Raw genomic sequence first — 26,262 nt, 5'->3', positions numbered from 1 at the left:
TAGGTCGGTGCGTTGAGTGGTGACTCAGTGAGTTGGACAGGATGGGACTCAGAACTCGACGAGTCGGCGGGGTGACTCGGCGAGTAGAGTCAGTCAAGAAGTTTGACTTTGACCAGGACTTTGACTTTGACAAGAGTGGACTTAGTTGGCTTCTAGAGTTCTGTTTGGATCTAAGTGTTATGTATATTGATATTGGTAGCTCGGGGAGCTAGTGGAGCAGCGGTTCAGAGAATTGTCGTTCAGCAGTCAGAGGGTTATCAGCAAAAGTTCAGCAGTGCAGGTGAGTTTCCCTTTGTGTGAATGGGTCTACGACCACAATGCCGGCCCATGTAGTCATGAGTAGGAAGACATGGGGGTTAGCCCTAGGCACTGTTTGCTTGTATGATATTCAGGACCAAGGTCCAATGTCAGGCGGGTGCCCAAGGAATGGTTTGCATGATAAAGTATACTTGTTGTCTGTGTGATGCATGTATGTACCTGGTAAGGAGGTGAGTGTGGGCATGGTCCCGTATCTCACCAATAGCAGAGTATGGATGGTGTTCCATATCTCATTAGTAGCAGAGCAGGGGCAAGGCCCGAGATAGGTATGGAGTGAGTGTGGGCGGGGGCCGGTATCTCACTTGCAGTAGGAGCTTGGACGGGGTTCCATGACTCGCTAGTAACAGGATAAGGGTGAGGCCCAAGATAGGCGAAGGCTTAGGACAGGAATACAGTAGGGTATGTTCAGTTATGTGTTATATGCTATTTTGTATTATGTGGTTAGTGGGCGGGGCCCAGAGACAGGCGGGGCCTAAAAGAAACAGATCTGTATCCGAGCGGGGCTCGAAGCCAGGCGAGGCCTGGAGCGGCGGGGTCGTTGTAGCGGGCGAGGCCCGAAGTAGCGGGCGAAGCCCGGAATAGCGGGCGTGGCCTAGTATGTGCAGTATGTGTTTATGTAGGGTATGTGGTAGGTTGGGGGAACTCACTAAGCTTCGTGCTTACGGTTTTCAGTTTTGGTTTCAGGTACTTCCGGTAGCGGAGGGAAGAGCTCGGGGTGATTGCATGACACACACCATTGATAAGTCAGCATGGGATGTTTTACTCTGATAATGAAAATATGTTTTGGAAGTGATACTCTGAATTTATGTTATGACTTATGATATGTTTTTATGAATATGGCTTTGGTAATGATTTAAAGAAAAATTTTTGGTACGGATTTTCGGGACGTTACATTTTAGTTTATATTTTTTACTGAATTTTTTTCATGTAAATACCCCATGGTTTTCAAGCGTTTTTTTTCTATATATTCTTTCTCTCTCATATTCTCTCATTATATGGTATTACCTTTTTTATTCAAGTTTACATATTCTTTTTGGTATTCATGGTAATATAATATTGTATAATGAGAAATCTCCAGAAAAGTCATAATATTTTATCATAATTTACGAAAACTTTCAAACTATAATTTGTTTACGAAAAAACATGAATTACCAGCAAAAATGACGATTTGACCCATTGTTCCCGATTTATCGGTTTCATTACTTACCTATTCCATTAAAGTCCATTATTTTACCATAATTTACGAATAAGTCTCAAAATAAAATTAAGTGATGATTTAACCATTTTTTCCATGTAACATATATTTTACTGGTTTCATTGCTAACATGGACGACTAATCATTAAATGAGTTGATAAGAGAAATACGGTGGGTTGTATAATGCTACGTTTATCGTAAAATTTGATATTCATCTCATTTATGACTATATATCCATGTCAGCAAAGAAACCAATAAGATGTGTGTTTCTGGAAAAAATAGGTGGGAAATCAGATGATGAGATGAATATACTGGGTTACATAAGATTAGATAGACAATGTGAAATTTCTTATACACTTAAAAAATGACGAAGTTATTGCTAGTTTATATAATTATTGCAGTCTTCGTTGGATGTATGTTATATTCCAAAAAGTATACAATACATTAGGATATCAAGTTTTATGGTAAACGTAACATTATATAACCTAAAATATCCATCTTATTAGCTCATTTAATGACTATGTGTCTAAGTCAACAACGTTATATGTAGAAAATGGTCAAATCATCAATTAATTTTAGGTTGAGACTTATTCGTAAATTATGGTAAAATAAATCGACTTTAATTTAATGAAACCATGTAAGTAATGAAATCAAATCGTCATTTTTACTAGTAATTCATGTTTTTTCGTAAACAAATTTTAGTTTGAGATTTGTTCGTAATATGGATAAAATATTAGGATTTTTCTGGAAATTTCCCTTATATAATTTAAAGTTTAGTATTCTCAAGCGGTACACCTACTGCAAAGACTGTTGAACTAAACTGTTTAGACTGAAAAGAACGGACCAAATAAAACACAACCTAAGATTGGTCCGAGACCTAAGACCTCTCTTGACCTTTTGCCCAATATATAAAAAAACAAAATCAGACAGACTATCCTGAATTAATCTAACTTGAGACCAATTTGTTCTATCTCTAAACCAAAAAAAAAAGCATCAAAACCTCAGTCTCATAAAAATAGAATAGGATATGAGGTAAGGGGGTCAACAACCTTAACTTTTTCAAATAAGACATTTGAAAACATAAAGAAAAAGAAGTAAAAAGGAAAGAAAAAAAAGAAAAAAGAAAACGGGGAGTGAGAAACAATAAGATAACATGCAAATTAAATGTTAAACCCCATCAAAAAATAATTAAATAAAAAGTAAATTTCAGAAATATGGTCATTGTGGTTTGGTTAGATTCACAAATAAGGTCAAACATTTGAAAAGTTGTCAGGTAGTGTGTCCTCATGGTTTCAAAACATTATGGTTTTGGTCCATAATCAATAAAAAAAAAAAAAAAAAAGACTATTATATCATTTTTAATATATATTACTTTTCTTTATTACATATTTATAATTAATAATAGTAGAAATTTAAGAATCCCCACTCACCCCCCACTCACCCCATCGTCTACATCTCCAAACCGCACCAATGGCATTCTCACGACTAAAGTGATTGTTAGTGCATAATCATGATGATTGTGGTTTTGATTGTTGGAGGGAGGAATATGAAGATAGTGATTTATTAAAGAAAATGGGTTGGATGGAGGGTAGTGTGGGTGGTCAAACCATATTAAAATAGTAATAATTTATAACTAATTATTAGATAAAGAAAACTTAAAGTTAATTACATAAGAAAATTGGGTGTGGGCAAAGTCGACACTCGTTTTTTTTTGACATGGCATCTAAAAACGGCATGACGACGGGGGAACACCCCCTTCTCGTTATGTTGCCCTTCGTTGAAACGACAACGATCGATAACATATATTTTTTTTTTACCTATTTGACTGTTGAAAAATGGTAAAAATTAAAAAAAAAATTCTTTACCTATAAATATATACTACAATCAAATTCTCTTTAATTTTAATCATCCATTCTCTCTCTATTCCATAAACTTTCAATAATTCCAAAAAAAAATCCGTTCAATGATAGTGATGACGATGATATGTCCGTCTCTATGATGTACGAGTATTGCACAAACGTATTACTACAATCAAATCCAACTTCTCTATTAACCAGATGTGTGCCGTTAAATAGAGACCGCGAAGAAAGGCACAAACGTCTAGTTCACCATTATTTTGCAGATGATTGTGTCTACCAGCCACACGATTTCAAAGGAAAGTTTCGTTTGCGGAAAAATATTTTTATTCGGATAGCCACACCTTGAAAAACAGATATTATTTCTTTCATATATATATATATATATATATATATATATATATATATATATATATGTATGTATATATATATATATATATATATATATATATATATATATATATATATATATATATATCTTTTACATAATTTAAACACATTGTTTCTTTCAAATATAACTTTTACATATTAAATATATATTTAGGTATGAATTTTTCAAAATGAGATATGATGTTAGAGGTAAGCGATGATTCACAGAATTGTAGAAATATGCTGCTGCAATTAAGCTTATGGAAATGGGAGAGTCGCCTGATTTGATTGACGATTAGATGCGAATGTTTGAGAGAATTGCAAGAGAAAGTTTGTATAGATTGGCGAGAGGTGTTGTCGAAACCTTCATTGACGTTTATTTGCGCAAACCTTCGTTGAATGATATACAACAACTATATGTGGTGCATGAAGAAAGACACAGTTTTCTGGGTATGATTGGAAGCATAGATTGCACACATTAGAAATGGAGAAAATGTCTTGTGGCGTGGAAAGGCCAGTACACAAGTGATCATCATGAAATGCCTTTGTTGGTATTAGAGGCCGTTGCTTCCTAAGATTTATGGATTTGACATGTTTTTTTTTTGGGGTTGCAACTTTGAAAAACGACATGAACGTTCTTGATCAATCACTAATATTTTGTCAGGAAAGGCACTAAATGCTCATTTCACAGTAAATGTAAATGAACATAAGTTTGGGTATTAACTTACGGATACAATATATCCAACAAATTCCACATTCGTGAAAGCGTTTCGACACTCAGTGGAACCTAGAGACAATTTTTTCAATAGAAAATAGGAAGTAGCATGTAAGGATGTGGAACGTGCTTTTGGAGTTCTAAAGTCGAAATGACCCATAGTTGAACATGCGACACAACCATATCAGTTGGACGTTCTACAAGATTTTATGTATGCATGTATGATAATACATAACATGGTGATTGAAGATAAATGAGGAAATATTGTTGAGTATTCAACTTTGGAGCCCAAATACATGCGATTTCAACCTGGGACAGCGAAATATTTACATAGGGCTGTCGATATTCAAGACGCACGAAAACACAAGCAACTTTGAGAAAGTTTGACTGATTTTATGTACGATGGAAATTAAAATGAATAAATTAGGGGCAAAAATGTAATGTTTTTTGTTTTAATGTTTTTTTAGATTTTTAAATGTTATGTTTAATTTAAAAAATATGTTTTATTTAATAACATGTTTTAATTAAATTTATTAAATTAAATCGAAAAAAAAAATAATAAATAATGACATGTAGTGTTATAACTAGTTGTCAATTTTCTCAATTTGATATTATAACACAATGTATGATAACTAGTTGTCAATTTTCTCAATTTGATATTATGACTAGTTGCTTGCATCCACTAGTTTAATATGATATAGTCTTTTAATATAGATAAAAAAACAAATGTTCTAAATTATTAAAACCATAAAAACACCACCCATCACTTTTTAAAAAATTAGATCGAAATTATAACCAAACCCTAAATAAAAGAAGTTCCACCTAGGCTTTTGGGCCCATTGAGTTTTTGACAAAAATAGAGTTATTAGAAAAAATATTTACCAATTTAGTATAGTTTGAAAAATATTTACCAAATTAGTGTTTTTCTTTATATTTCAGTTTTTTCTTATTGTTTTTTTTGTTTATTTTAAATATATGTTTTTTTTTTAAATTTTCTTTTATTTCAGTTTTTCACTATATTTTTTTATTTTATTTTAATATCATTTTTATTTTATTTTATTTAAAAAAACGTACAATTAACACAAATGCTTTGACATTATTTATACAAATTATATAAATCATCTTGAACCTCAAATTTTACCATCTTAAATTAAAACTAACATTACATATCCAAGTTCTCCTCACGTCCTCATGAACCATATTGACCATAATCACCGTTTAGTGAACTACTTCCAACAAAATATCTATTTAATTCTTTTAAACATTTTTATTTCAAAATGCAAAATGTCCGGTAAAAAGAAATCAATACTATTATTATGCATACTAAAATTGATTATCTATTTTTGTTTATTACATGAACCATCGGGATGGTGTTTGCGGATTGTGGTCGTTGTCATGTAAACCACGAAACCCTCCGTTGTACTAACTCCAGAGGGCCTTAAGTCCTTAACGAGTACAACCAGAGACAACGTCGGATGCTCCTTTACAGATAAATTTTTTACAGATGAACTTTGAAGTTTAAAGAGCTATAATACTAAAAAAAACCGAAATGACTATTTAAATCAAAATGAAAAGTTTATGGATGATCACCAACAGTAACCCAAAAAAACATTTGAAAACTAATTAATAATTAATTTTTTAACTATTAAAATAAATATTAATTAATATATATCTTTTAAATAGTAGCTACAATGATTTTGGATAATTCTAAATGATCGAAATCTCAAATGCCAATACCAATACCAATACCAATACTATAGACTTAAAATAATACCAATACCAATACCAATACTATAGACTTAAAATAAAGTTTTTATGCGCAAACATTTGTATACGATTTACCGATTTACTTTAAAAGTAAAAAAGAAAAAGTAAAAAACTGGAATAAAAAAATAAAAAATTGACATTTATAAAAATATAAACTAATATTTAAAAAATATAATAGAAAAGACTAAAAAAATCAAATAAAAGAAAAAGTATAAAATTAATATTTAAAATAAAAATTAATAATAATAAAAGCTTAAAAATTAAGGAAAAATAAAAGAAAAATATTAATTTGATAAATATTTTTTAAACCATATTAAATTGGAAAATACTTTTTTCAATAACATTATTTTAGTCAAAAACTCGCTCTAGGGATGGATAAAATATGCGATGCATAAAAAACAAACCCATCGCCTTCCTTCAACAGCTGTCAAACAAGAAACATATGGAGTGCTGGCAGTCAAGGTCTATTCAATTTCTTCAAATTTATTTCCGGTTCATTTGGTAAAGTTTCGTTTTCAACTAATAATATGACTAAATAAAAATATATTTATATTTTTTAACCTTATCGAACCGAGAAATCCATAGCATAAGTACAACAAGACATACAAAAATTCTCTAAAATGTTTAAGCCACAAAAAGATGTCATTATGATTGTACCATGTATTCTACGTAACGAGCATTTATTTTGTTATTATTTTTTTTTGAAAAATAACACTATAGCACATTAAAGTTTTGTCATTGGGTTAATGATCTAGGAGGGTAACGAACTTTAATATTTGTCCACATTTAAGTAATTATGTTTTTTTTCGTAGACATTTGACCATTAAACTTATTTAATTTGTTCAAAATATGGTAATATGAGTGATAAAGATATGTGATATTACCTTATTTTGAACATAACAAACAAGTTTACTGACCAAATGTATTTAAAAAAAAAACATGGTTACCTAAATGTGAGAAAAGTCAAAGTTCCTTGCCCGTTTTTTTTTTAATATTTTTTTTTTTTTTTTTTTTTTTTTTTATGTTAAGTGCAAGTAGTCATAGGGTATTAGTGTCAGATCTGGGTTGTATAGGGGTGCAAACGAGCCAAGCTACTCGCGAGCTACTCAGGATCGGCTCGCTAAAAGCTCGACTCGAAACCGGTTTTAAACGAGCTCGAGCCGAGCTCGAGCTTAATATTAAGCTCGTTTATTAAACGAGCTCGAGCTCGAGCCTATGTCACTAAGCTCGATTAGGCTCGCGAGCCTAAACGAGCCTTTATATAATATAAATTATTATTATTTCTTATATTAAAATAAAAACATATTTAGGAAATTATGGATTTCGGGTATTAGTAAACGAGCTTGAGCCGAACTTAAGCTTATTTAGGCACATCAAACGACAAACGATCCGAGCTCGAGCCCGAGACGAGCTTGTATAATTCTTTACGAGATCGAGCCGAGTTCAATAAAAGAAAGCTCGAATCGAGTCGAGCTCGAGCTCGAGCCTAGTATAACTTAAACGAGCCCGAGCCGAGCCTGACCAGGCTCGGGCTCGGCTCGGCTCGTTTGCACCCCTAGGGTTGTAGATCAGAAGTTAATGTCGTTAGTCAGGGGCCAGGTTGTATGCGCTTAAGGGACTAGGCTTTCTACGCTTTAAAGGTCTAGCAGCACAACCTAGCCCACGACTAGTTGGGCATGAACTAGGCTGGCCCAAGCTTAACCTAATTGTCCATTGACATAGATCTATAAATAGAACACCTCCTCCTCCATGAGGAGGATCTCTCATTCCTCCATTATATTCATATACTCTTCCCACCAGGATGATTATCCATATATGATAAACCATCTCTTTATACACATCGGTCTAACTTGATCACCAGAGCCTGCTCTGACACTTTGACACTATCCTGAGACGATTCTAAGAGCCGCTCCTAGGCACAGTCATGAGATGGTTCTAACAATTTTGTTCTTTGATGGTAGCTGGGAATCAAGTTAGGAACTCACTAACGACACCTACTCCAGATTGACACCAAGACCCAATAACTCGATTTCATGTTACATCAGTGAGTCTTATGACTACTTAGAGTAAATAACCCAATATTACCAAAACAGGTAAGGATTTTTAGTTTTTGTCCATATTTAGGTAACCATTTTTTATTGGGGTAATTACTAATCTAGCCAAATTAAGGAAGTGATTATCAATTTTTAACCAAAAATTAGTAAATGTTCAAATATAGCCCACGAAACCGTAGGTTTCTAAAATCGTCTACTGTTTCACCATATCGTCTACTGTTTTGTGTTTTGTATAATTTTTTTTTATTTGTAAGCTACAAAACCGTAGGTTTTGGAAAACCTACGGTTTCCTCTCGGTTTAGCTACGGTATCCCAAACCGTAGCCTACGGTTTTGGGACAAAAATACGTTTTTTTTTTTTTAGTTTTAAATTTACTATTTTTGGGGTTTCGTCTACTGTTTTGTGAAAAAACCTACGGGTTTATTTTTTTTATAAGATGTACAAGTCGACACTGCACAAACTGTGCATTGGGCACTTGTACACCGTAGGTTTCGTATGAAACCTATATATATATATATATATATATATATATATATATATATATATATATATATATATATACAAAACCTACTCCTAATCACAAACACGGTAAAATTTTGATGAAAATTAGACAAACCGGGTTGTTCTTCGGGTGCTCAATTGAGAGAAAAAAGTAGCCAAACCAAAGAAAATAATAGGACAAATGACTAATCTGAATTTTTTTTCATTATATACTATGGGCTAATGGGCCACAAAAAAGTAAACGGGCCCGTGAAAAAGTAGATCATTAGCACGAAAGAGTACTTTTCGGCCTAAAACAGTAGTCAACCATAAGTTGACTACTATTTTGTGGGCTATTTTTGGCTAAGTAGTATATTTTGGCTATTTTTTGATAAGTAATTAAGAAAAAAGGCTAGATTTGTAATTACCCCTTTTTTATTCGTAAAACAGGTAAAGAACTTCAGTTTTTATCCATATTTAGGTATCTATGTTTTTATCCATATTTAGGTATCTATGTTTTTTTCGTATACATTTGACAAGTAAACTTGTTTGACTTGTTTATAATAAGAGAATATCACTGAAAGTTACTAGTCATATTACCATATTTTGAACATGTCAAACAAGTTCAATGGTCAAATATATATATAAAAAAAACATGGTTACCTAAATGAACAAAGACCAAAGTTCATTACCCTCCTAAGTCATTAACCCTATGTCATTTATTCGATTTGGTCACTAAAATTATTTTTTTTTGCACAATAGACCACTAAACTCATATTTGACTTGTCATTAAGCCATTATGCTTGAATTTATGCTTCAATTAAGCCATTATGCTTGAATTTATTAGGTTGCCCGGTAACAAGGCTGACATGGTATTTATGATTAATTTATCTTTATATTTTGAGACCACGTAGGCAATAGTATATTTTGGTATTTATAATTATAATTAATTTTTTAACCTTGGATATATTGGACGTCTCTTTCTTCTTCTTGCCTCCTCCTATGCTTCTTCTTCACGCATCCTTCTCACCTTTGCAAGTGGGTTCCGATATTTGGTGGTTTCCAATTCTGAGTTGCTTCTAGTTTTTGATTTTCTGCTTCTAGGTTCTTTTTCCCAATTTTCTAATTCCGATTCTGATTTGTTGGATTAGGGGGGTGTTTGGGGGATCTTTTCAAAGGGCAAAAGAACTTTTGGGAAAAGTTCCAAAAAGTCACGTTTCCCTGACTTTTCCAAAAAGTCAGTTTTCCCTCTTTAAAAAATCCAAAGGAGCTTTCAAGAAGCTTTTCCCAAACATCTTTTGTATGTTATCTTTTCCCAAAAGTTCTTTTCCCTCTCAAAAAGATATCCCAAACACCCCCTAGGTTGACGACTTCAATGGAGGAGACGGAGTTTGCCATTGATCTGACACTTACAAATCGTCGGAATCCCTGATTCCCACCGTCGACTGCTTCGCCATTGGTGATTTCTGCATCTGTTTTTCAAGAACATGTCGAAGCTTCAATTTGTGTAATTTTTTTGCTGAAAAGGTCTTCCATTCATTCTCCATCGTCCCTTTCTATGAACTCCTTCCATACCTCAAGTTCTTCGGCCTCACATACCACAAACAGGTATATTGAGTTCTGATTTTTATTATGATTTTAGATTAGATAATGGATTTTGTTCTTGATTTGGACTTTTTCACGATTTCCCGATTTCAAATTTTGGGTTTTATTCTGATTTTGATTCCGACTTTTGCATTTGGGAATTCGTTTTGTTCAGATTTTGATTCCAATTTTTGCATCCACGAATTCGTTTTCTTCCATATTTGTTGCACAAACTTTGTTTTTTGCATCTTGGTTTCTTTGATTTGGATAGCATTCATTTTTCCCATATGTGTTTTTAACCTCTAAAGGAAAAAATACGAATCATGCTTCATTTTTCAATATGAATCGTTGAATGCTTTGATTTTTATTTTGCAGATTAAGTAAATAATTTGGTATCCGATTTGTGTTCTCTTTCAAGAACCCATATGAACGACTGGTTTATGATTTACGATTTCTGGAACTACTAAGGAGATTGACGTTGCAGGTCAGATTCATCTGACGTGGAGACAAATTTTTGGGTGGTTGTTTATTTCTAGTTTCCGGTTAAGATTGCCAATACGAGGGCATTACTAGAGGCAGGGGTGAATATTTGATTTTTTAATTTTTAAAATATTAAAAAAAAGCCACCTAAGCAAAGGTAACCGGTGAAACCGTTTAATTTTTTGAAAAATGATGTAATTAGAAGGTAAAAATGAAGTTTACTGGTTTAATGTACCAAAAAAAAAAAAACTTTAGTGACCAAATTAGACAATGTCATTTTTCCATTTTTTTTGATGATATGAGAAAACTGACAATTTTCCATGTTTTTGATGATATGAAAAAAACTGACAAGTGTAAGTTATATTTTTCAAATGACAAAATATATTAGACAAAAACAAAAGACTTTAATTAGATATTTACAAACTTATTTTTTAAATTTATTGTAATTAGTGTTTTATGATTTTATTGGAATTTAATAAAACCAAATAGCTTATTGTAGCTTATTTTTAATAAATTATTTAAAATAAATTATTAATAAATTAGCTTTTCAACCACCTCACTAAATAAAGGCTTAAATAGTTAGATTAACCACCATCAAGAATTCAAGATAGCTCAAGATATATAAATAATAAAATGGTTTAAGGTTTAAATTCTATAATCTTCAATTTTAGAAAACCATTTTAGGAAAATAGTTAAATCTAACTTTATGATGCTTGAATAATGCAAGAAAATATGGTTTGATATTTGGTTTATATGGTATATTTAAATTGGTTTGATATTTGGTTTATATGGTATATTTAAAATGGTCTAGCTATTCTAACACTTAGATTTTTCTTTGATATGGATTCTCTATTTCTAATGGTTTGTGGTACATAAATTACATTGTAAAGAAAAGAGTAGCGTAGACAAGTAATGAAATTCTCTCTCGGTCTATGATACCTAAATGGAAGAAAATTCGGATCAAACCCTTATTTATCTTTAACCTAGGTTAATTTACTTCGCCTAAAAAGAGCAAAACGGATCAAACTCTTATTCTAATTATTGCTGATTTTATTTTTGTTAGGTTTAAGTCCGACGAGAATAATATTCTACAACTAACAATTCATTTGTTTTCAAACCGACCGCTTTACTATCTATTATTTAATTGAATAATCCTTTATATTGTAATTTCAGGTTTTTGACTTTTACCGGTTTTGATCATGTGTTTTTAATTTTTGCACTCCACCCTTTTTAACTTTATTTCTTTTGTTAAATATTAGTGAAATACTATTGGACCAAAATTGAAATTATTTTTTCAAAAAACTCCATTATTCCATTTTCAATGAACTTTAGGAGAACAATTCAAATTCAAGGATACAATGTTATTTAGAAAATTTTCAGATTCCTAAAATTTTCATTCAGAAAATCCTAATCATGTATGTAATGTATCACAAGAAACCAAAGATTGCATTTGGAAAATATAACATTAATTTCTCTTCCGATTTCAATCCTATGCCAACCATTCATTTTAGATAAGGATAAACCATTACATTGTTAGTCTAATAAAAGTATTTAACCTATTTGTTTGGTTGGATATATATATATATATATATATATATATATATATATATATATATATATATATATATATATATTGTTGCAGCGAGCATAATTCCAAATTTTTTTATAAAGTAAATAGTTCTTTTAAAACACCATATAATAGACTGTAAGGTCTATTTTATCCTATACAAAAGATTGTACTATAGACATTCAACCAGTGGCCATGTGACCCTATTCCACTAGAGAATATGAAGGCTACCTCGAATATCTAAGGATAGATCCAAGTGACAAGGTGATCCTGTGTCAGAAGAACCGTGCAAATGACGTGTGAGTATTTTTTTCGGAATGTGTTGTGAATTGATTCTACAACTCCTAATATGTTCCAAGAAGACCTTGTTTACAAAAATCATTTTCTTTATCACAATGAAAGGTTATGATGGTCTCATTAAGGTGTATTTCAATCTACTGAAGTTGGTATATGTGTTTCATTTTTGTATAGTCATGATGATTATGACATAGATAAATTTGCATCAAATATAATTTGATTATTTAGGTTTTATAATGAGAACTATCAATTTAATAAAAGCTTATAGATATACTTCATAAATGAAATTTATGAGAAAATATTCTTAACATAGAATACATGATTTCAGAACATGAATGTGAGCTTTCACTAAATGAAAAGTAAATCTAGATTTATTCATAAATTTACAACTGTTACATGTTCCTATGAGAATAAGTACAAAACATCTATCGTTCAAATACAGACTATAACAACACTTGTTATATCGTCAACACGAAATACCATTCATTTGTAATCAGTTGAATATTTCTTCCAATCATTAGCACATAATATCAATTATTAGTGTCACCTGAAGTGTAAAATACTCAAGTGAATGATGGAAAAAATAAATACTTATATCATATAGATATATAAATTCTTGGTCAAGTAATACTTTCTCAGCTCGATAAGATAATAAGAGCAATTCCTCTTTTATTGTACAGTTTCTTCCACAATAGAAACAATACTAATTATTTTGATAATTTCTTGATTTATGGGTTTATGTTGTATTTCCCTTAACTGAACTATAGGTCTATTAGAGTGCACAATCTCTTAGATCTTCCATTATTCAATGATTGAACAGGTTTGAAGCACGTTATGCTATTCATAATGAATATCTGCTTTACTTGATGAGACACTTGGTATGTTTTTGATATTTAACCAAGACTTTCTGCAAGTCAAGTTTAATTGTTCCAATATGGCCATACAAATGAAACCGAATGTTCTTCAAAAGGACGGCAATGACTTGCATTTTAAGAAAATGTTTTGTAAATATGTTTTACAAATATGGTTATAAAAAAACATGGTCTCATGAATATTGCATGCATCCAACAATTCATCTACCATTTTGTAAAATTCATATCACTTGTTATGAGATTCTTTAGGTACTAAATAAAACTTCATTTTATTTACCATAACCGCAATCATTATAAACTAAAATATGATATTTTAAAGTTTAGTCGTAGAACGGTTAAGAACCAATTATAGTCTTAAGAAAACTTCATTTTATACTTAAGACTTGGAGTTTTGGATGATTTTTAAAATCACAATTTTAAATCTCCTTTTAACAATAAAAAATGATGACTTCATGAATTTGTAGAGTAAACTCATTTTATTTTATAAACTCAATTTTATACATCTTATGATAAAAGTTACATTTTGATAAACCAAAACTTGGGTGATGATACTTATGTTTTAAATCTCATATGTAATGCATAAGCATAATATCAACATGTTGTGTTATATTTAAAAACACTAATATCATATATTAAGTTTTGACACAAAAATAATCACAGTTTTATTATTTGTCGTTATAATACTATAAATCGATTTTCGTCTTTTTAACAGAAACTCCTTATTTATTATAAAGACATGGAGATTATATAATGTTTAAACACCTTTTAAAAAAAATAAATATTGTAAGGTTGGCTATTTATAAGTTTTACAATAAAACTATTTTCAACAAAAAATCGATTTTTAACCGGTAAGCGGTGAAAACGTTTTTATAAATATTCATTTATAAACATCTTATGTTATCTTTTAAATATTTTTTACTAAAACTCTAAGTGATATTATATTATGTTAAAATGTTATTTGACATGTAAAACTCATTTTTCATACATAAAACATAACATACAATAACATAAAATAAACATCACATGCATGCATTATAATGTGTATAAACCAAACCATGTCGAGTAATAATTTTTGTGAACCATCACAAAAATTATTAAGTCTTTCCTAAAGGACTTAAGGGACTCTTCAAAAGGTATTCAAGCCCTACTTGCTAAATCAACTCTTGCTTGCAAAAAGACTTCAAGTCTTTATGTTGTGAAGGTTGGAACACTTAAACCATTAAGACTATAATTAAGCCCAAAACCAAAAGTAGAAGCTCATGGTTGGGATTATAGTCTCAAGTCGTTAAGTCTTCTTCAAAGAGGTCATTTCTTCATCTTGTTACATTTAAAAATAAATACTACCAGCCTAACTAAATTATTACATAACATAAACAAATGAAAAAAAAATACATATTTATCTATTAAATTTTATGAATAAATAAATATCAACCAAACACAACACAGAGGTCCAAATGGCTTGTTTAAACACAACAACATATCAAATATTAATACAAAAAACTATTTCTTTTTTTTCTAACACAATGTTTATATAACCAAAGTGTATGAAATATGGTTATATATAAAAATAAACAATTTTAAAAAAGAAGTTGCCAAAGAAGACAAATATGAATATTTCTTTACCAAAAGAAATCTATAACGCCCGTAGATCTGGGCTGGTCAACTTAGAGATAATAGGGGTCGAAAATGACTTGTAGGCAAAATATTATTTAGAATAAATAATCCTAACCAAGTTTTAGTATATGTTACAAGGTTTCCGTACATATAAAGAGCGCCGAAATCCGAGTTATAACGAAGAAGTTATGACCCGTCGAAGTTTTGCGACGGAACCGCCACGACACCGGGAAGTGTAAATAGTGAATTTACGATAGGGCGACATTTAGCCTTAGTGATCTAAAAAAAAGTCGTAGAAAATGTTAAACCGAGAGGGTCCATAAAAAGAACGCCCAAATCTGACTTCGTATGAGGAAGTTATGATTTTTCTAAGATTTAGTATAGAAGTGCACAGCCCGAAAATTCGAATTTTAGATCGGTCGATTTTCAGCCAAAATAATCTAAACGAAAAATGAAGATATCGTTAATAGGAGTTAAAAGATAAAAAGACAGTAAAAAACGGAGCTCGTATGCGAAAGTTATGGACGAAACTTAGTCTCTACTTTTCGAGCGCAACAAATTCGATACAGTTTTGTAAATCCGAGATAAATTGAGAATTAGCCAACGAGGTCTAAATGAAAGTTGTAGTACTCGTAAATACCAACGCGTAGATATAAATAAAGTCTGAAACAGAGCTCGTATGCGAAAGATATGGACGAATCTTAGTCGCTACTCTTCGAGCGCGATAAATACGATACAGTTTTTGTAAATATGAGATAGATGGAGAATTAGCCGACGAGGTCTAAAAGAAAGTTGTAGTCTTCGTAAATATCAACGCGTAGATATAAAGAACGTAGAAAACAGAGCTCGTACTCGGAAGATATGGACGAAACTTAGCGGCTACTTTACTATAAAATCTCTATAAATAAAGGGTGAACCCTTCATTATTTCTTCACACCATAAACATTTCTTTCTCTCTCTAACTTCTCTCTAGCCTCCCTAAACCCCTCCCAAGTCTAGGGAACCTCCCTAGCACGAGAAGAAAGCCCCAAAGCGCCCGACGGCTCCGAGAAGAAAAGCTTTCGGCTCGGAAACGCTGCTCCAGCGAAACCCGGTTTTTAATAAAAACCCACTGTAAGTGAGCTACGCCTATACTATATTTAATATAGCTTTTATTTAATTATAGTAACATTATTAGGCCCTTAAAATAATTATTTGGGCTATTATTATGAGTTATATTGAGTGTTATTTAACGCTTATATAATAGTAATAATAGCTAGACTATTAATTAGTCGCGGTTAACGTTAAAAACTAAACCGTAGTGGTATCAATACTAGGTTTTGTCGAGGAAAATTGTTTTGAGATAACGAAGCGTTGTGTGAGTTCGGAATCACCACCTAATCAAGTGAGTGCATAGTTACTTTCATCTTACACATATATATGAAGTATTTTATATAAACTACGTGCTATGTGTGCATATTATCTGTATACTTGCTATCTATGCTGGATGAATGATTTTATACAAGTTTTAAATGATTTAAACTGTATACGTATTTTATATCTACAAATATGTTGGGTATAACATGGGTAGATGAATGATGAGAGATTAAAGATGATATGAATGATCATTGGCAGCTATGGACTTGGTGCCTATTGAATAAATTTTGGTAGCTATGGACTTAGTACCTGATAGATAAACGTTGGTAGCTATGAACTTAGTACCTAGAAATCGGTAGCTATGGATTTAGTACCCGATGAATGAACTTTAGCAGCTATGGAATTAGTGCTTTACGAACGAGCATTGGCAACTATCGACTTAGTGTCAGTCCTATAACACTGGAAACAAAGGACTTCGGAATAAACGAATGCAGGATAGATGACTCTTAGGATAGATCCTTAAGAGTAAAGAAGATAATGGGGGATGGGTAATTGGGTTGATTGTTTGATTGTTTAAACATAATAATTATATTATTGTGGGTTGAATACCCTATGTACTCACCAGGTTTCCCAACCTGACCCACTCAGTTTATTTATATCACAGGTGTTGATATGAAGTCACATTACACTGAGAGATTAAGGAGATATAGATCACTAGTGATAATGAATGTAAGTTCTGTTTATGCTTATGTTTCTATATTGACGATGACTTCCCAAATGTTTTTAAATGAATTAAAATACATTTCTTTGGAAACGCTTTGATAACGTTTTTATCATGTTTTACTGGGAACAAATTCCGCAACACTTTTCTGAAAAAAATATTACTCTGATTTTCAAACAAGCATAAACAAAATCGGTCTTTTCTGGCCGTGAAAATGGGGATGTCACAAAATCCATGCTTGTTTTCCAAAAACCAAAGATTATCAAACATAAAAAATCATTCTAACATATAAAAAATGGCTCTGATACAATTGATGGGTTTTGATACAAAATATAAGTGTGTTTTTCATTAAAACCGGTCAAGGGAAGCGTTAAAATAACAAGTTTATTTTTTAGTTTATAACAAAACCAAACCATCTAGGATATATTTATAGTGATTAGAATGATATTAAAAACAACCACATAGTGTTTTAAAATGGCAACTTTGGAAGCCTTTGAACCCATTTGTATAAAGTACTTCTTAAGCTTTTTAAGTGCTTAACTCAAATAAGCACAAAAGTAGAAGTACTTCTAAGCACCAACTTTTCAATATACTTCAAAAGACAATAAAAAGAGGGAGAGAAGAAGAGAATTTGTCCATCATATGGAAGAGTAGAAAAAAAACTAGTAAACACTAGCAAAAAACTTATGCAAAAGCCTTCATTTTATACTCCCATGCAAGACATACATTTACATTATAATAACATAAAGTATTGGTAGCCTTTTAGAAGCATGTGGGACATAAAAAGAAAGTTGACAAACAACCTATTCTCTTATAAAAATGATTTTGGCCATGCTTAAGAAGAAGACAAAATTTGTCTAGCTAGTTTATTAACCATGAGATATTAACTTATTAACTCAATCATGGTTAATCAAAGTGTCCAAAACTTTATATATGACTTAATAAATCATACCATATGATATAATAAGTAGTTATACTCTCTTTAATTATTATTTTCACAAAACAATAATTATTCCCCAAATAAATACAATTATTATTATTTATTAATAATCATATTAATATATATATATATATATATATATATATATATGTATGTATGTATGTATGTATGTATGCAAAATGTGCCAACTTGATAAAGGTGTGACCTTATCTGATCATATATTCTTAACAAACACTGAATAATGATTATTGGGCATATAGATTCAACAGTTGCTATCTACAACCTTGACGGTAAAGTCACAATAGACATAACTTTCTAAACTACATTACAATGTTGATGAAGCGTTTTGTGGGGAAAATATCTAATCAAAAGCTCGATTATAGGAACTTAGTGTAACAAACAATCGGCCAACCTTAATAAAAGCCTTGAAGTAGTAATAAATAGTATGTATCAACAAAACAAAAACGAGTAAAATATCTTAAAAGAAAAAGATATAGAATTACCAGAAGATATATATATATATATATATATATATATATATATATATACATACACACACACACACACACCCAAGTAAACAAATACAAGAATAATGATAGATACTTTCCTAAGTATCTTATCAAATACCCACTCGAAATTAATCGAGTGTACAAATCCAAATATTGCTGAAAGAAGGAAGAAGTGAAATAAAAAGAGAATGCCAAGGAAAGATGACAAATTATGAATCAAAGATAGTGAAAGAAAAGACTTCTTAGAGACTTAGAGTACAAGAGGAGTTACAAAAGAATATATATACATAAACAAAGATCTTATGTTGAAAACTTTTACAATGAGTATTTTTAATAAACTATAAAAATATGTGAATTCAACAACATTATGTTGACCATTCTCAAAGTCACATGTATTCCTAGGAAGCCAAAAAGATAAGATCGTTCCAAAAGAGTACAAGACGTAAGGAGATTGATAGCTTTTGGCATGTAAAATATTCAATGTAATCGTTGTTTAATTAAATATAATGTAGTGATGGCTTTATGTCTTATGGTTTCGATATTCAACAAACGTCACACAATTCGGCGTTTCTGCCATCGGCCGAGGGTGTGACACATTTAGTCAAGTTTTTTAAAAATTAACTTGGATCATCTTTGTTTTGTTTAAAATTTTCACGCTTCATCCTTTGTTAGTTTTAATTTACAAATTATGTTCCTTACCAGACATAAAACGACTATATTGTTGTTAGTTTGTATGTTATTAGCTCACATGTTTATGGACCACCCTTTAGGCTTTAGCCCATTAGGGTTTTGTCTTAGCTAGTATTTATTCTCCCCTTTCTTCTTTCATGCTGATGTTCATTTTTTGTTGGTATTCATTTGCTGTTGATGTTAGTTTTATGTTGTTGTTCGATCTTTTGCTGTTCGATTGGTTGTTTCCGCTGGTTTGTTGCTCTTCTCATTCTCAGATTGATTATCTATTGTTGTGGTTATTTATCCATTGCCAACATGACTGGAAAGGATGATTCACTTCAGTTAATCAGTCCTCGACTGGATGGAAAGAATTATACATATTAGAGTTATGTTATGAAGAACTTCCTTCGTGGGAAGAATATGTGGGGCTATGTCACTGGGACTAAAACCAAACCCTCAGTGCCTCAAGCTAAGAATTTTGATTTGTTGCTTGATGCTTAGGAGACTGATAACTCCAAGGTCATTAGTAGCAATCCTATTACACAATCTATTAGTATGAATTTGGCTAAATATGAAACAACAAAGGAAGTTTGGAATCACTTGGAGAGACTGTATACTCAGTCCAACTTTGCTAAACAGTATTAGTTAGAATATGGTATGCGTGCCTTTCAACAAAATGATCAGTCAAGATTTCTATGTTGCTATGTCTGATTTGTGGGATCAATTGGCTCTTACCGAATTTAAAGAGTTAAAAGATTTTGAGCCTTATATTGCTAGGAGAGAAGAACAATGTTTGGTCCAGTTTTTGATGGCCTTGCATTCTGATTTTGAAGGCCTACATGGAACTATTCTTCATCGCTCACCCTTTCTTCAGTAGATTATGTTGTTCTTGAGCTGATTGATGAAGAGACTCGTATCAACTCTCATGCGGATAAAGGGTTTAAAGTGACCTCCATTTCTACTTCCAGTCCTACTGTGCTTGCTGTTTCCTCTAATTAGTCTTGACAAACTCCAAGGGTTTCTTATGATGAGTGTGGATTCTACAAATAGAAAAGTCATTGGAAAGCTTAGTGTCCATTGTTAGTTAACAAGGGTAATTCTGGTCAGCCTCAGTCGGGACAACATAATATGTTTGGTCAACAAAAGTTTCAACCATGTTCCTCTGGTACTCCTCCATGGACACCTCGTCCTCCACAGTTTGCTACTGCTGTTACACCACCAGTTAACATGAAATCTGTTGTAAACATGCCACCATCTGCATTGGATCCTAAGGTTTTTGAGAGTTTCAAATATTATTTTTCCTCTAATCTCACTTCCATATTTGTATCTATGCCTCATTTTGGTTCTACTTCATCCGGTACCACAGGTCCCTAGTTCCTTTTGGGGAGAAGCAGTCTTAACTGCTGTTTATGTGATTAATCGTATCCCTACTTCATTGAATTTAGGAATTTCTCCTTTTAAGAAGCTATATGGTCACCTACCAGACTGCTCTGCCTTACGAGTTTTTGGATGTACTTGTTTTGTTCTTTGTCCTCATGTTGAAAGGAACAATTTGGAGCCGAAATCTACCATTTGTGTATTTTTGGGGCATGGTGTTGGACAGAAAGGATACCATTGCTATGATCCTGTGAGCCAGAAGTTATATGTTTCCCGACATGTCACGTTTTTGGAACATATTCCTTTCTACTCAATTCCCGCTACAACCCACAATGTAACGAAGTCAAACCTTATGCATATTGATCCTTTCGATGAGGAGATAGAGGCTCGAGACCCATCTATTCCACCTGATCCTTCAACTTATGACACACCCACTTCTTCAGAGAGTTTCTCGACTCCTCCTTTTCCTGATTCTGCTCCTTCAAATGTTGAAACTAAAGATCCACCTCCACCACCACTCCTTAGGATGTCTACTCGTCATATCAAGTCCACCAAGATTCCAGATTTTGCTTACTCTACATACTCAGGATCACTTGCTTCATTTATAGTGAACATCCATCATCTGTCCGCACCTGAATCGTATAGAGAAGTTGTATTAGATCCTCTTTGGCAGAATGCTATGGATGAGGAACTCACTACTCTTCATTAGACTCATACATGGTATTTGGTTTCCCTTCCTCCTGGGAAACATACGATTGGTTGTCGTTAGGTGTACAAGATAAAAACAAAAGCCGATGGTTCTGGTGAGCGGTACAAGGCCAGATTTGTAGCAAAATGGTATTCCTAATATTACGATTTTGAGTATGAGGAGACCTTTGCCACAATGGAAAAGATGACGACAATCCATACTATGATTACAGTCATATTTGTTCGACAATGGAAGATCTTTCAAATGGATGTCAAGAATGCATTTTTGAATGGTGACCTCCATGAAGAGGTTTATATGTCTCCTCCCCCAAGAATTCGGCACCAGCCGGGTGAGGTTTGTCGACTTCGCAAAACTTTGTATGGTATCAAGCAAGCACATCGTGCTTGGTTTGAGATATTCTCCACAGTGATTACCACTCTTGGATTTGTCCAGAGTAATCATGATTCGACTTTGTTTGTTAGATGCTCGAACGCAGGACGAATTCTTTTTTCCTAATATGTGGACGGCATGATTATTACTGGTGATGGCCATGGTGGTATTGAGTCTTTGAAGCATGATCTAGCTTATCGATTTGCTATGAAGGATTTGGGCTTGCTTCATTATTTCTTGGGTATTGAGGTTGCTTAGTCTAAGAAAGGGTATCTTCATTCTCAGATATATATATATATATATATATATATATATATATATATATATATATATATATCTGACTTGTTTACATGGGCGTGCCTCTTTGACAATCGGACTGTTGATACTCCTCTTGACACCAATGCACGGTACTCTCCTACTGATGGTATTCCTTTGTCCGATCCGAATCTTTATCACACTGTTGTAGGAAGTTTGGTTTATCTCACAGTTACTCATCCGAATATTGCTCATGCTGTTCATGTTGTCAGTCAGTTTGTTACCGCTCCTGCCTCTGTTCGTTGGGGAGTTGTACTCTGTATTTTGAGATATCTTCATGGCACTTAGTTTCAGACCCTCTTGTTTCCCTCGACGTCTTCTCTTGATTTACGTTCCTATAGTGATGCTGATTGGGATGCCGATCGTCATGATCGTAAATCCACCATCAGATTTTTCGTATTTCTTGGAGAGTCGCTCATTTCATGGAAGAGCAAGAAAGAGGACGTTGTCTCTAAATCTTTACAGAGGCTGAGTATCATGCTATGGCTATCACTACATATGAGATTATCTGGTTACAGTGGCTGGTTGCGGATTTGTGAGTTCATATTTCTTCACATACTCCCCTGCATTGTGATAAAAAAGTGCGATACAAATTGCGAAGAATTTTGTTTTGTATGAGCAGACGAAGCACATTGAGATCGATTTTCACTTCACCTGTCATCACTTACAGCTCAGAACCATATCACTTCCTTTTTTTATCACCCTTGTAGCTTGTAGATATTTTTACGAAGGCATTGCGACAAACTCTCAATGCTTATTGATGTGACATTGTGAGTTTGAGGGGGGATGTTAGCCTATATGTTATTAGCCTACATGTTTATGGTCCTTTTAGGCTTTAACCCATTAGGTTTTTGTCTTAGTTAGTATTTATTCTATCCTTTCTTCTTTGTAGCATTTATGTTTTTCATTGAGAACCTTGTAACTTCTCTCTTTCAATAATCATATGGTAATATTATCAATTGTCATCGCTATTTTATTTAAAACATAAATCTTCTAGCCTTAATGAGAATGTTCTTCGGCCAAAGGACACACCTTTCTTCTTATGACATTATACATTTTTTTTCTATCACTACACATTTATAGAAGTCTTGTATTTTTTGTTATTATAGTATTATATGTCAAGATCCACTTTTATCATATGATGAGTCTTCGTTGGATCAGAACATGATTCAGACTACTTGGTACAGAGTTGCTCCTGCTAAAGCAAATAGTCTGGTATGGAGAACTAGATTTGACATACTTCCCACTCGCTTAAATCTCGAATACATATTGAACCCACCTTATGCCCTCTTTGTAATAGCAAGCACGAAACCAAGAAACATATCTTTATTGAGTGTTCTTTGGTAAAAGATGTGAGAGTGTTTCTCAATAGGTGGCAGAGCGACTTGCCAAAGACTGTAGATTCGATACAATCACTCTTTGAAGCCGAAGCTGGCATGGTTATTGCTAAGGAAGTTCATGCATATATAATGATTGTTCTTCTTGCCCTTGTTTGAGTTATTTGGTGTTTCAGAAACAACTTTATATTCAACAAGATGAGGAACATCAAAGATCTAGATAGTGAGATTAAACTTCTTGCTAATAATCGAATGAAGATGATAGCTAGGAAAGGTTCGGTCTAAATGGTTAATTGGTGTAATACCACTGAATGTTAAAATATAGAGAAATTAAATTACCTCCTACCTTTTATGCCTACAATTATTCCTACCCATTAAAATTATGACAAATCACCATTCAATTTAATTTTATTTGATATATTCTTAATATAGTCTTAATGTGTTAGTTAAAAAAATATGGAATTATGACACTTGTAATAATTTTATTAGGTAGGAACATTTGTAGGCATAAAAAGTAGGAAACGATTTAATTTATCTAAAATATATTATTCGCCGACTCTCTTTTAATAAAAAAATCTTTGTCGTTAAAAAAAGAATGGATTTTCCATGTACAGTTATGTAACATAAAAATCAAAAACAAAATATTTGATCAACAAATTAATACAAACACATACTCTTTATGCTCGACTATCTTTTTAAATTTGCAACAAAGTATATGTACGTATAACTCTACAAAAGGTTGAAGTTATATATATGTGGACATCATTCCTTACGTCACATAGATGACGTATTGACTAACAATTCAAGAATTGCCCTCTATAATTCTATATAATCATGTGGCTGCGCCGCTCTTGTAACTTGTAAGTGCACTCCAGTGCTCCACACTTTATCTCTAACTTCACCCGCCGGAGTGGCAGCTCGTTGGCCAGAAGAAGGATGCGGTGTTCGGGGAAGACGGTGGCAAGGGAAGCAAAAGATCCGGTTCCACCGCGAGGCTCCATCATCAAAGAAATTGTTAATGACATACTCACCAGTTGTAGTGGCGGCAAAAACAACAAAGCCCAGGTGTTAATGCTTTAGCTTTTGCAGAATCTGATCCTTAATTTATGGATTCCTCACATGTACATACTATGCAATAATTCTTATATATATGTGATAATTACTGATGTAACCAGATCTGCTTGGTGAGGAATTTGTCTGAACTTTGATGTTGATCTAGTTCTTATTATTCAAACTGAGCTTCAGTTTCTTGTATTTGAAAGAAAATCCCGACCCCTTATATCATCAAGTTTATTTTTGGAAGAAACATCGAACAATATTCATCAAATTTATTAGCTTTTGTTTCTTAACATTATATTTTATTTTTGTGTCGTTGTAATCTATCAACACACTAAATGTGTTAATATTTTATGTGTAGTTTTATATGAATAAAGATGGAACATAATGCAAGTTTCTGCTTTTCTGACCATATTCCGTTCAAAGTATTCTTATAAATTATGATGACCATCAACTTTTTTTAACACCCAATAAAGTAAAAAACATTTTTTTTGGCATATTTCTTAGTTTCTCTAATAAATAAATATATTTTTATCGAATATTATATTTTTATTCAATTTGTCAAAAACATTATTTTATAGTTATTTTGGATTAATTTTTTTTCGACATATTATTTTATTAGTTTTTTTTATTTTATGAAATTTCATATAATATTTTAATATAATAATTATAATAAATATAGTAATAAATGAATATTAATTTTATATAATATTTTAATATAACAACTATAATAAATATAGTAATAAATTAAAACTTATTAGTTTCTTTTGTTTATTTATTTAAATTATTTGTTTAAATATAAATGATAAAAAACATTTAAATTTTAATAATTCATTATTTTTCTTAGTTTTTTTTTTTTTTTTTTTTTTTTTTTTTTTTTTTTTTTTTTTTTTAAGTTTAACGTTCTCAAATATTTAGACTTTTATATTTAATTTTTTTAATTAACCTATATAATAGATGAGTCTCACAACTAATATAAAAATAAAAAAGGGTTTTCATTTTGAATATTAGCTCAATATAAAATGTTATTGAATTTTATTCTATTATTTATAAATTAAGTTTAGTTGATATTTTATGTTTGCTTGATTTCAAATATTCGATTTAATCGGATCCCGATGGACATCACACATTTATTTCAAGAACATTCAATGCTTAACTCATTCTTTAATTAGAAAACGATTGAATTGATACATAGGTCATACTTTCAAAAAAAAAAAAATCCATTTATAAATGAAATTTTAAATGAATTTAAGCCATATATAACGATTTACGAAAATTATTTATACAACATAAAATCATATACACAACGAGTTATCAACATACCTAGATAGTATGAAACGATTTATATAAATTATTTAAACAACATAAATCACGACTTGAATTTCTAGATCAAATTCAAATTTTGCGCAAACTAAACATTGATTACGATGAACACTAGTTTTCTCATTTCTAATAACTATGGTGTAATCTTTTATTTTATAAACAACGTTTGTCGACATGTTTTCCACTATGTATGATGCAACAAATCATGTAGTCACCGTTATCACTTACTTATGATGCCTATTAAACTACCATTAAACTACCAGGGTATATAATACATACTAATTTGCAACTTTGGGGTAACTACATATCAATATACACCACACAATAATTGTAATATTCATAGCGTTGAATTATCTGATAATAATTAAAGCTATGTTTGTACAATTTGATAAGTAGCTCATACAATGATC

The 26,262-nt window shown here is 31.8% G+C and overlaps 1 long non-coding RNA gene across 2 annotated transcripts; it reads left to right on the top strand.

Annotated features, from left to right (window-relative positions):
• The first annotated feature begins 9,708 nt into the window (after positions 1-9,708).
• On the top strand, positions 9,709-11,064 carry LOC145058325 (uncharacterized). Of its 2 annotated transcripts, none has more exons than XR_013686340.1 (3): positions 9,709-9,809; positions 10,117-10,362; positions 10,714-11,064. It is a non-coding gene; the product is annotated as an uncharacterized LOC145058325 (long non-coding RNA). The 2 variants fall into 2 exon arrangements; XR_013686341.1 differs by having other exon boundaries at positions 9,731-9,792.
• The last annotated feature ends 15,198 nt before the right edge of the window (positions 11,065-26,262 follow it).

This window comes from Lactuca serriola, chromosome 6 (genome assembly GCF_051521515.1).
Source record: "Lactuca serriola cultivar US96UC23 chromosome 6, Lser_US96UC23_V15, whole genome shotgun sequence".
NCBI lineage: Eukaryota > Viridiplantae > Streptophyta > Magnoliopsida > Asterales > Asteraceae > Lactuca > Lactuca serriola.
This window is presented reverse-complemented; position numbering and strand designations above follow the sequence as displayed.